This window comes from Anas platyrhynchos, chromosome 30 (genome assembly GCF_047663525.1).
Source record: "Anas platyrhynchos isolate ZD024472 breed Pekin duck chromosome 30, IASCAAS_PekinDuck_T2T, whole genome shotgun sequence".
NCBI classification, from domain to species: domain Eukaryota; kingdom Metazoa; phylum Chordata; class Aves; order Anseriformes; family Anatidae; genus Anas; species Anas platyrhynchos.
In genome coordinates this window covers 3,560,406-3,570,141 of record NC_092616.1, presented here as the reverse complement: position 1 = coordinate 3,570,141, position 9,736 = coordinate 3,560,406, and positions in this window count along the sequence as shown.

The following is a 9,736-nucleotide window of genomic DNA, read 5'->3' as shown; positions in this document are numbered from 1 at the left end:
CTCCTTGTTCCTCATGCTGTAGATGAGGGGGTTCAGTGCAGGGGGCATCACTGAGTACAGAACTGCCACTACCACATTCAAGAATGGGGAGGAGATGGAGGGGGGCTTCAGGTAGGAAAACATGGCTGTGCTGAGAAAAAGAGAGACCACGGCCAAGTGAGGGAGGCACGTGGAAAAGGATTTGTGCCGTCCCTGCACAGAGGGGATCCTCAGCACGACCCTGAAGATCTGCACATAGGACAGCACAATAAAAACAAAACACCCAAACCCAAAAAAGGCACTAACAATGACAAGCACAATTTCCCTGATGTAGGATTCTGTGCAGGAGAGCTTGAGAATCGAGGGGATTTCACAGAAGAACTGGTCCACAGCATTGCCTTGGCAGAGTGGCAATGAAAATGTATTGGAAGTTTGCAGGACAGCATTGAGAAAGCCACTGCCCCAGGCAGCTGCTGCCATCTGGGCATAAGCTCTGCTGCCCAGGAGGCTTCCGTAGTGCAGGGGCTTGCAGATGGCAATGTAGCGGTCATAGGCCATGACAGTGAGAAGAAAATACTCTGCTGACATAAGAAAGGGGAAAAGGAAGACTTGGGCAGCGCATCCTGCATAGGAAATTGCCCTGGTATCATGAAGGGAATTGGCCATGGCTTTGGGGACAGTGGTGGAGATGCAGCCCAGGTCGAGGAGGGCGAGGTTGAGGAGGAAGAAGTACATGGGGGTGTGGAGGCGGTGGTCGCAGGCTACAGCGGTGAGGATGAGGCTGTTGCCCAGGAGGGCAGCCAGGTAGATGCCCAGGAAGAGCGCGAAGTGCAGGAGCTGCAGCTCGCGCGTGTCTGCGAATGCCAACAGGAGGAACTCGGTGATGGAGCTGCTGTTGGACATCTCATGCCTCTGAGCCTGGGGAGCTTTCAAGATGGAAAAAACAATGACATGTTAATACTGGCTCCCCAGTCTGAAATCTACTTCATTTCTCCTTGACCCTCTCCCTACCACACTCCCTCACTTTTTCTTCAGCTTCTTGAGTAATATTTTATGAGGTTAAATATGATACTTAAGGATCAGGGACCTCCGCCTATAGGCTCAGGACGAAGCAGCCTTGTCCTTCTGCAGTGGGTACATCAGAACCTGGCAGGGGCTCCAAGTTATATTTTTAGAATTTGTCAGATGAAATCAATGCAGAAGGGCATACGGGGTGGTGTCCTAACAGGCCTAAAGAATGTGGAGGGATGAAAGGACTTCTAGGACTTTTTGTTTTTTCCTACACAACCTCATCATGCCCAAGGAATGTCCTCTGAAATCAGAAGTCCTGAGGATTTCTGCTGCACTCACAGTGAATGTTTACGAGAGCTGAGAGCCAAAGGGATTCACTCTGGCTGAAAGCAGGGTGAGGGGAGATGGCTGGGCTTGTGCCCAACGGCCCTGATCTTCCAGCTTTTGTTAATGGAGGGCAATCACATTTATGGTACCCTGAAAAGAGGGCAGACACTGCTGAGAGCAGAGGCGGTCATTGCCAATCCCTCAATGTGCAGCCTTTCTCAAGGTACCTAAGCAAGGTCTCAGCACCACACCTCTTGCCAAGGACACCTATCATTCATTTCACCAGTCCAGCAGCACATCCTTGCATGCAGTATCTCTTTGCTTCTTCCTGGTGCATTCACGTAACAGAGATACTACAGAAAAGATTTCTATCCTGCAGGGCAGCTCACACCTTGGAAGGACATCCCAGGGAGACAGACAAGTGTCCTAATGATGGTGTCTCATTAAGGGAAAGTCAGCTCATTCCCCAGCCTCACAGAATGCATTGCCCACAGCCCCAGGCTGCTGCTCTCAGTCCCCCTGCACCACAGAGGGAAATGGGCACGTGGCTGGAGAGATGCACCTCTGCTCTGCTGGAACTGTGGCTGCAGAGGACGTGCTTCATGCCCTGGACACACAACAGTGACTGCAGGGGCTTTCCAGTGTGGGACAGGAGGCAAGAGGGCTTGCTCAGAGGAAGGGGGCTGCAATGTAGGGAATAATACAGACTTTTCTGAGAAGTTCTCCCTCTGACAACATATCCGTTTTATCTTCTGCCTGAAGATTTTATAACTGGGGGATGTTTCCATGTCCCATGGTCTTTTCCCCATCTGTGTTCAGAGCCCTCCTGCCAACCTCTTTGCCCTTCAGAAACCAGCAGTTCCCAGAGCACTGCCTAGGTGCATATCCATCTTTGCAGATAGAAAACAGCCTGTCAGAAAGCCCTGAGAGGTACAGTAAAGTTGCCAGTGAAGCTGGCCATAAACAAAGGAGAGGCTGTAGGCAATTTATAAGCCTTCTTACAAGCCCACTGATCATCAAAGGAACAGTTCAGGAATCTTAGAGATGTGTTGGAACTTGACAGTTCCTTTTCCATTTCTTTCTGCAACCTCACCCAATCCTGCAAGTGCTGGAAAGGGAAAAGGAAGCAGAAAATTCTTTTTTGGATTTTTGTGTGTTTAGTGGATTATTTCTCCAATATATGTCACACCTTTCTGTGACTGACCTAGGAGCCTCCACCATGTTCCTGCATATAAATGAGAGGGGTTTTGCCTCTCGGGGACCAGGGCTTGGGACCAGGGCAGGAAACAGGACAAGGGCTGGGGTCCAGGACCAGGGCTGGGGACCAAGACTGGGGACCAGGGCTAGGAACCATGTCTGGGGACAGGATCAGGGCTGGGGACCAGGGCTGGGGATCAGAACAGGGCTGGATGTGCAGTGCTGGATGTAGGGCTGGGCCCCAAAACCTCATCTCTTTCCCTGTGCTGCAAAGCAGCTGGACTATGACATGCATTTTGCAGGAGGAGTGTCAAGACATGGGTTTTCCTGTTTGCAAGTCCCAGATCCTGGTGAACATCACCTAGGTCGGCCCATCTGGCAGCTGTGCAGAGAAGATGCCTCCAAGAACCCATAGAAACCTCGGGAATGTTTGCACCCTGCAGTGTCCCTTTTCTGTGACAGTCTGAGTGATTTAAGGCCTCCAGGGTGACATGGGGTCATTGAATTCATCTTAGTCCAGTGGCTTCCACAAGACTGTCTGCTTCTTCAGCCTGACTGCAGGCATTTACCTCTGACCACACTGCCACCCTGACTGGATCTGCTCTGACCCTCACCCACAAGGGCTCCCCCACTCTGCTGCCCATCCCATAGAGGAGCTCCATGCATCCAGACAGATCCTTCACATGGAGGGCAACCCCCTGTTGATCATCCCCGCCTGTCTCTTCTGAAGAATCTGCCCCCATCCAGCACAGCACCCCAAGCTGGGGGACCTGTCCCCCCACACCTCAGCAGCTCTTCCATCAATGTCCCAGCCCTGTGACAGCAGGCGGGGATCCAGCTCCTCCTGCCTGTGCCCCAGCCTGAGGGCATTGGGGCACATCTGGGCTGCAGCACCTCAGCTGTGGCACAAGGGCACTCAGACTTGTCCCAGACCTTGTGCCAAGAGCCTGGGCATGAAAATGCTCATCTGAATGGCTTCCTTCTGAAGGGATAGAGGACCTCATCTCTCCCCCTCCCATCCATCTCTGTCCTGCCTAACGATGGGACATGGAGAGGTGATTCTCTCCTTCTGCACACTTATTTCCAATAGGAGAAACAACACTGCTGGTGAGAAGTGTGTGTGCCCAGGGGAGGGAGGGAAGCCCAGGGATCCCTTCAGGCTGTTTCCCAGCAGGTTCCCCTGCAGCCCCAGGGCCATGTGCAGGGAGCCTGGTGGGGGGCAGAGCAAGGGAGGCCTTGGGCTGGGCCTCTGCTGCTGAGCTGGGCCGGGCTCCTGGGCCCAAGGGGAGCTCCTGGCAAGCGGGCAGCGCTGCAGAGAGACAGCTCTGCCCAGGAGCAGCTCCTCTGCACAGCGCAGCAGGGCTGGGGGCACTGCCTGCAGAGACACAGTGCTTAAAGGCAGGCACAAGTGGCAGCATGCCCAGAGCTCACCGGGGGAGAAGACTTCCCACCCCTGCACCCGGTAAGTCTCTGTCTGGAGGGCAATGCAGCCGCAGTTCGTGGAGGCAGGAGAAGCCGGGCGTGCAGGCAGGGGTGTCCAGGGCTGTGGTGCAGAGCAGGGTCCCTGCTGTGGCCCAGGGGCTGTGTGCCGGGGCAGGGCCTCTGCCGCCTGCCAGGCTCAGCACTCAGCCTGCCCGGGGAGCTGCCCAGGGCGCTGCGGGGAGAAGCTGCGGGTGGAAGGAGCCCCCCCGGCAGGGCAGGGTCCTGCTGCTGGTGGGAGGCTGCTGCCCAGGGCAGCCTGCTCACAGCTCCACAGCTCAACCAGGGTGTATCCAAGGGGACTTTAAAAGAACTGGGAGAAGGAAGGGGATTTTGGCTTCAGTCTTTTCTTTCCTGAGCTTCATGAGATTTCAGTCTTCTCTGCTTTGGCTCAATGAGTGTAGAAATGGATCCTGTTATTTCTAAGAAGAGTCTGAGACTCACAATCTGTTAGAGTGATTGTTACAAGGACAGTTTCCTTGTAACCACCACCACCCTTACAATGTATGCAGGGTCTGTGTGAGCTGTGCTCTAAGACATGCCCCCAGCGAGCTGCCCCTGGGCAGAGCCCTGCTGCCAGGAGGTGTCTGCAGGGCAGAGCTGAGCACCCAGCGGGTGGGATGGGGGCTGTGAGCTGCAGGCAGGAGGTGTGGGGACAGAGACCCAGCTGCAGACAGGGACAGCTGCAATCAGCACAGCCATGGTCAGAGGGTGGGAGGGAGCTGCTCCCAGCAGCAACATGGGAGGGGGGATTTGGGCACCTCCCTGCCATCCCTGCAGTGCAGACACCGTCCCCTTAGCAATCCCCTGGTCTCCTTTCTCATCGAGCATAGATCTCCAGCCATAATGTCATTGAAATTTTATTATCTGCTTTGTACTCACTGCAGTTTTGGGGACGAGAATTCAGGTGCAGCTCAAATACTGATGATGTTCCTGTCGCTCAGGTATGTCCATGAAAAAAGCATCAATGTTTCTTCCAAACTTTTGGGCCTCTGGGAAGTGATTGTGTGGCTGGAAATGAGCTGGCTCTCTGTTCAGGACATCACATCTAACGACGTTTGACTCTACGTGGGGCTTCTGCTGGGCTGCAGGCTGCCATGCAGAAGGGCACAACTCTGCCCTAGCAGCTCTGTGTTATCTAGCAGCGCCATGGAGAAGACACATCAGTCCTGAGGCCATACAAATGCTGCTGAATGGTTGTATATGGGCAGCTGCTGTGATCCCTGTGTGTCCCTGGGGAAAAGCAGAGTGCTGAGATCCTCAGATATGATGAGATGGGTGAGGGGTTTGGAGATGCGCACTTTGAACCTGGATTCCTCTGCTCTCAGTAGCATTAAGGGTCTATTCAGAGGAACACCTAAGCGTGACCAACCTCCCGAGGTGTCTGCACAGGGCAGCTGAGACCAGGACTGATTGATACAACTTCTGTCTGCACACTGCCCTGAGGGACAGTCCCTTTGCCTTGCAGGACCCCCAGGATTTTACTTGGTGGGCAGTACACCAAGGATTTCTACCTTTAAGGACTTCTCAGGTGTGTAGGACAAGTACAAAAAAAATACACGAAACATACACAATACACCAAGCCCTATTCTGCAGTTGAGTGAATTTCTGCAACAATGATGAAAAGTTCCTTTATATATCATGTCTACAGAAATGTTGTTTTTTCTTCCTTTTAGATGAGCCTCAAGGTCAAGAGACATCAAATGTCCAACAGCAGCTCCATCACCGAGTTCCTCCTCCTGCCATTTGCAGACACACGGGAGCTGCAGCTCCTGCACTTTGTGCTCTTCCTGGGCATCTACCTGGCTGCCCTCCTGGGCAACGGCCTCATCCTCACCGCCATAGCCTGCAACCACCGCCTCCACACCCCTATGTACTTCTTCCTCCTCAACCTCGCCCTCCTCGACCTGGGCTGCATCTCCACCGCTGTCCCCAAAGCCATGGCCAATTCCCTTCATGATACCAGGGCCATTTCCTATGCAGGGTGTGCTGCCCAGGTCTTTCTCTTTCTATTCTTCCTCTCTGCAGACTATTCCCTTCTCACCATCATGTCCTACGACCGCTATGTTGCCATCTGCAAGCCCCTGCACTACGGGACCCTCCTGGGCAGCAGAGCTTGTGCCCAGATGGCAGCAGCTGCCTGGGGCAGTGGGGTTCTCTATGCTCTGCTGGTCACTGCCAATACATTTTCACTGCCACTGGGCCGAAGCAATGCTGTGGACCAGTTCTTCTGTGAAATCCCCCAGATCCTCAAGCTCTCCTGCTCAAATTCCTACCTCAGGAATGTTTGGGTACTTATGATTGGTGCTTTTTTAGCATCCATGTGCTTTTTTTTCATTTTTTTTTCCTACGTGCAGGTCTTCAGGGCTGTACTGAGGATGCCCTCTGAGCAGGGCCGGCACAAAGCCTTCTCCACGTGCCTCCCTCACCTGTTTGTGGTCTCTCTGTTTGTCATCACTGGACTTTTTGCCTACATGAAGCCCTTCTCAGCCTCCTTCCCAGCCCGGGACCTGATGGTGTCATTTCTGTACTCAGTGATGCCTCCAGCACTGAACCCCCTCATCTACAGCATGAGGAACCAGGAGCTCAAGGGTGCCATTAGGAAAATGATTTCAGGAATGTTTCTGAAAAGTGATAAATTACCCCTCTTTCTCCACAAATGACTTCCTGGGTATTTGTTTCATGATCATTAATGTTACTTTTATCTTCATTGACATTCCCATTCATTAGTTTCTTAGGAAAATGGTTTTTATATATCTACTGTCCACTGAGGAATGAAACTGCTCTGTCAGTTCTCTCTCTTTGCATCTGCTTAATAAAACAGGGTCTCCCCAACTGACTGCCTGAAGTCATGCTTCTTCTCTCAAAGCTCGTGCCAATAACATGGCTGAGGAGTGTGGTGGTTTCACACTGATGGGCAGCTGAACTCCACCACACCGCGCTTTCGCCCCCTCCTCAAAGGAACAGCCAGAGAAAACACAGTGGAAAAGGACTCCAGTTTTTTTTTTTAAGGACAGGCAGAACACTTACCAATTGCAGTCATGGGCAAAACAGACTCAGTGTAGGGAGATTAGGATAATTAATTGAGCTTTAACTAACAGAGTGGAGCAGTGAGGATCTAAAAACAAAATAAAAAGAGCTTCCCTCCTCCCCACCCTTTTGTACTTTCTTTCCTGCCTGGAGCAGTGCAGGGGAACGGGGCCTGTGGTCACACATGATGCTTTGTATCTGCTGCTCCTTCACGGTCACTCAGTGCCCCTGCTCTGCATGGGCTCCTCTCCACAAGCTGCAGCTCCAGCCCCGGGCCTGCTCCTGCAGGGGCTTGCCATGGTCCACAGCCTCCTTCAGGCCACATCCACCTGCTCCACGGGCTCCAGCATGGAGATCTGCTTTGCTGTGGGACCCATGGGCTGCAGGGGCACAGCCTGCTCCACCAGGGGCCTCTTCATGGGCTGCATGGGAAATTCTGCTCCGGCACCTGGAGCACCTCCTGTCCTCCTTCTGCACTGACCTTGGTGTCTGCAGGGCTGTTCCTATCTACAGGTTCTCACTCCTCTCTCCCAGCTGCTGTTGTGCAGTAGAATTTCTCCTTTCTTTAATATCCTGTCACAGAGACACAACCAGCATTGCTCGTTGGCTCAGCTTTGGCCAATGGCTGGTCCTTTTTCAGCCAGCTGGAACTGAAGACAAGTAGCTTATTGCCATTCTGTGAGCCAGGGTGGGCAGTGACTGAAGCCCCACAAAGTGAGAGATCACCCAAGGTGGAACCTTCCACAGGGATACTGCCAACTTTAGATGTCCACAGCAAAAGAAGTACTCTACAGTGTGGGATTCTGGGGGAGACCAATCTGCTCAAGGAAGGGATGATGGAGAAGGATTCCTGTGGCCCTCAGCAAAGTACCACCAGCTGGACCTAGAAGGAGACACCTGGAAACATCTAGTGTCCTTAGAAATGTTCCCTAGCCTTTCTGAGCACCTGCCACAGCCACTGACCCCTCAGAAGGGCATTAGCAGCAGTGATCCTGATCCAGCTGGGTCTATCCTGTGCAGCACAGCCAGTGTGCAGTCATCTCTTGGGTACCACAGCATGCTTGGTCTACTCATACCACCACCAGCTCAAGGCCCTATGGGGAACATGGGGAGGTGGAGACATGGAAGAGCTGGAGATGTGAGAGGAGGGATAGGGAGAGATCAGATGGGAGCTGACCTTGGCTGGAAGTTGCTTCAAATACTGGTGTTCACCTAATGCAAGACAAGGTCTGGATTGTGGGTACCCGAACTCATGCTCATCATGTAGAGCCAGAAGGTCATTCCCCAATGCACCACTGTGCCTGGGAAGTGGCTGAAGAAGGACTGGTGACCTAAACTCCCCATCTCTTAATGCCATTGCCTCCTGAAGGGGAGGCTTGAATCCTCTGTCAGATCTTGCATTGATGGAAGCACGACCCAGCAGCCATGTGAGCTTGCTGCTGTCCTTCAGTACTTGAGTGCAGCACATGTCCTCGAGACAGTCTCCCCCAACCTGCGTGCTGTCCCTTACCCAAATGTCACCCCACACAGGGTTCCTCAGCTTCGGTCCATCTGGAAGATTGGAAGGAAGCTGAGACCAGTGGAAAAAGCCCCACAGGAAAAAGAGGCATGCTGAGGATGTCCTGATGCTCTGGTCACCAGTTTATTGTCAATAGGGCTCTCAAGAATGGTCCAAAGCTCTAGCCCACATTCTTAATGTATCAGCCTTGAATTCCCAACACATGTGCACACACAAACACAGTCTCATACAGACGCACAGATGCACAGAAGGCACGGACACAGCCAAGCATGTACAAACCAACTCCAACAGGGAACAGCACCTTCACAGCCACCACACCACTGCCAGCACACACAGAGCCTTGGGCAACACACCTGGCCCCATCCTATTCCCACCTCAGCCTGTTCTGCTGTGAAGGTCACCAGTGTTCTGTGCTTCCCTTGCAGCACTTACCCATGGGCACAGACACACCCACGGGCCCCTGAGTGTGGGCCTGGGCTTTGGGAACACCCTGATGCCCTGCCCAGGCTATAGGCTGTTCCCCATTTGGCAGCTCCGACCCTGGCTGTCTCAAGAGCCTTCCCTCTTCATCCATCGAGCCCCACCCGAACTTAGCCAGCAAACCCATCATTGCTGGGTTGGTTTCCTGATAATTCAGGTGATGAAAAATTGTAGAATCACAGCCACTTGCCTGCCTCTCTCCCAGTTATCCATGTGTACACGTGTAACTCTGTATATTCATTTACCTTTACTTGCACATATAGCTGTAGTTACAGCTGTAGCTATACAAATATATATCTCACTACACAGACAGAAAATGTGAATATTCCCACCAAGAAAGGCAGATAGTACGGGTATGATTGTCACAAATTTACCCATTCAAAGATGGAGCATTTCAGGGAACAATCTTAACTCTGTTTTTCTCTGCTCTAACAGGCAGGAGAGGTCAACAAACCACAGATTTTCTCTGTGCCAGGAGTGAAGGGTGGCATGAACAGTCCTGGGCAGGGAGGGTTTTGTGGCATCACAGCTCCATGCAGGACAGAAAATTGTCAGTTTATTGCTGTAGGCCTGAGTACTACCTACTTGTTTTTAAAGCATTTCAAACATTTCACCACCAGCAGCACATTACAGTCAGCTGAAATAACTGAATAGCTTTAATACAATGTGAAAGGTTTCCCATGACATCAAAATTATCATATTTCAGAATGCATA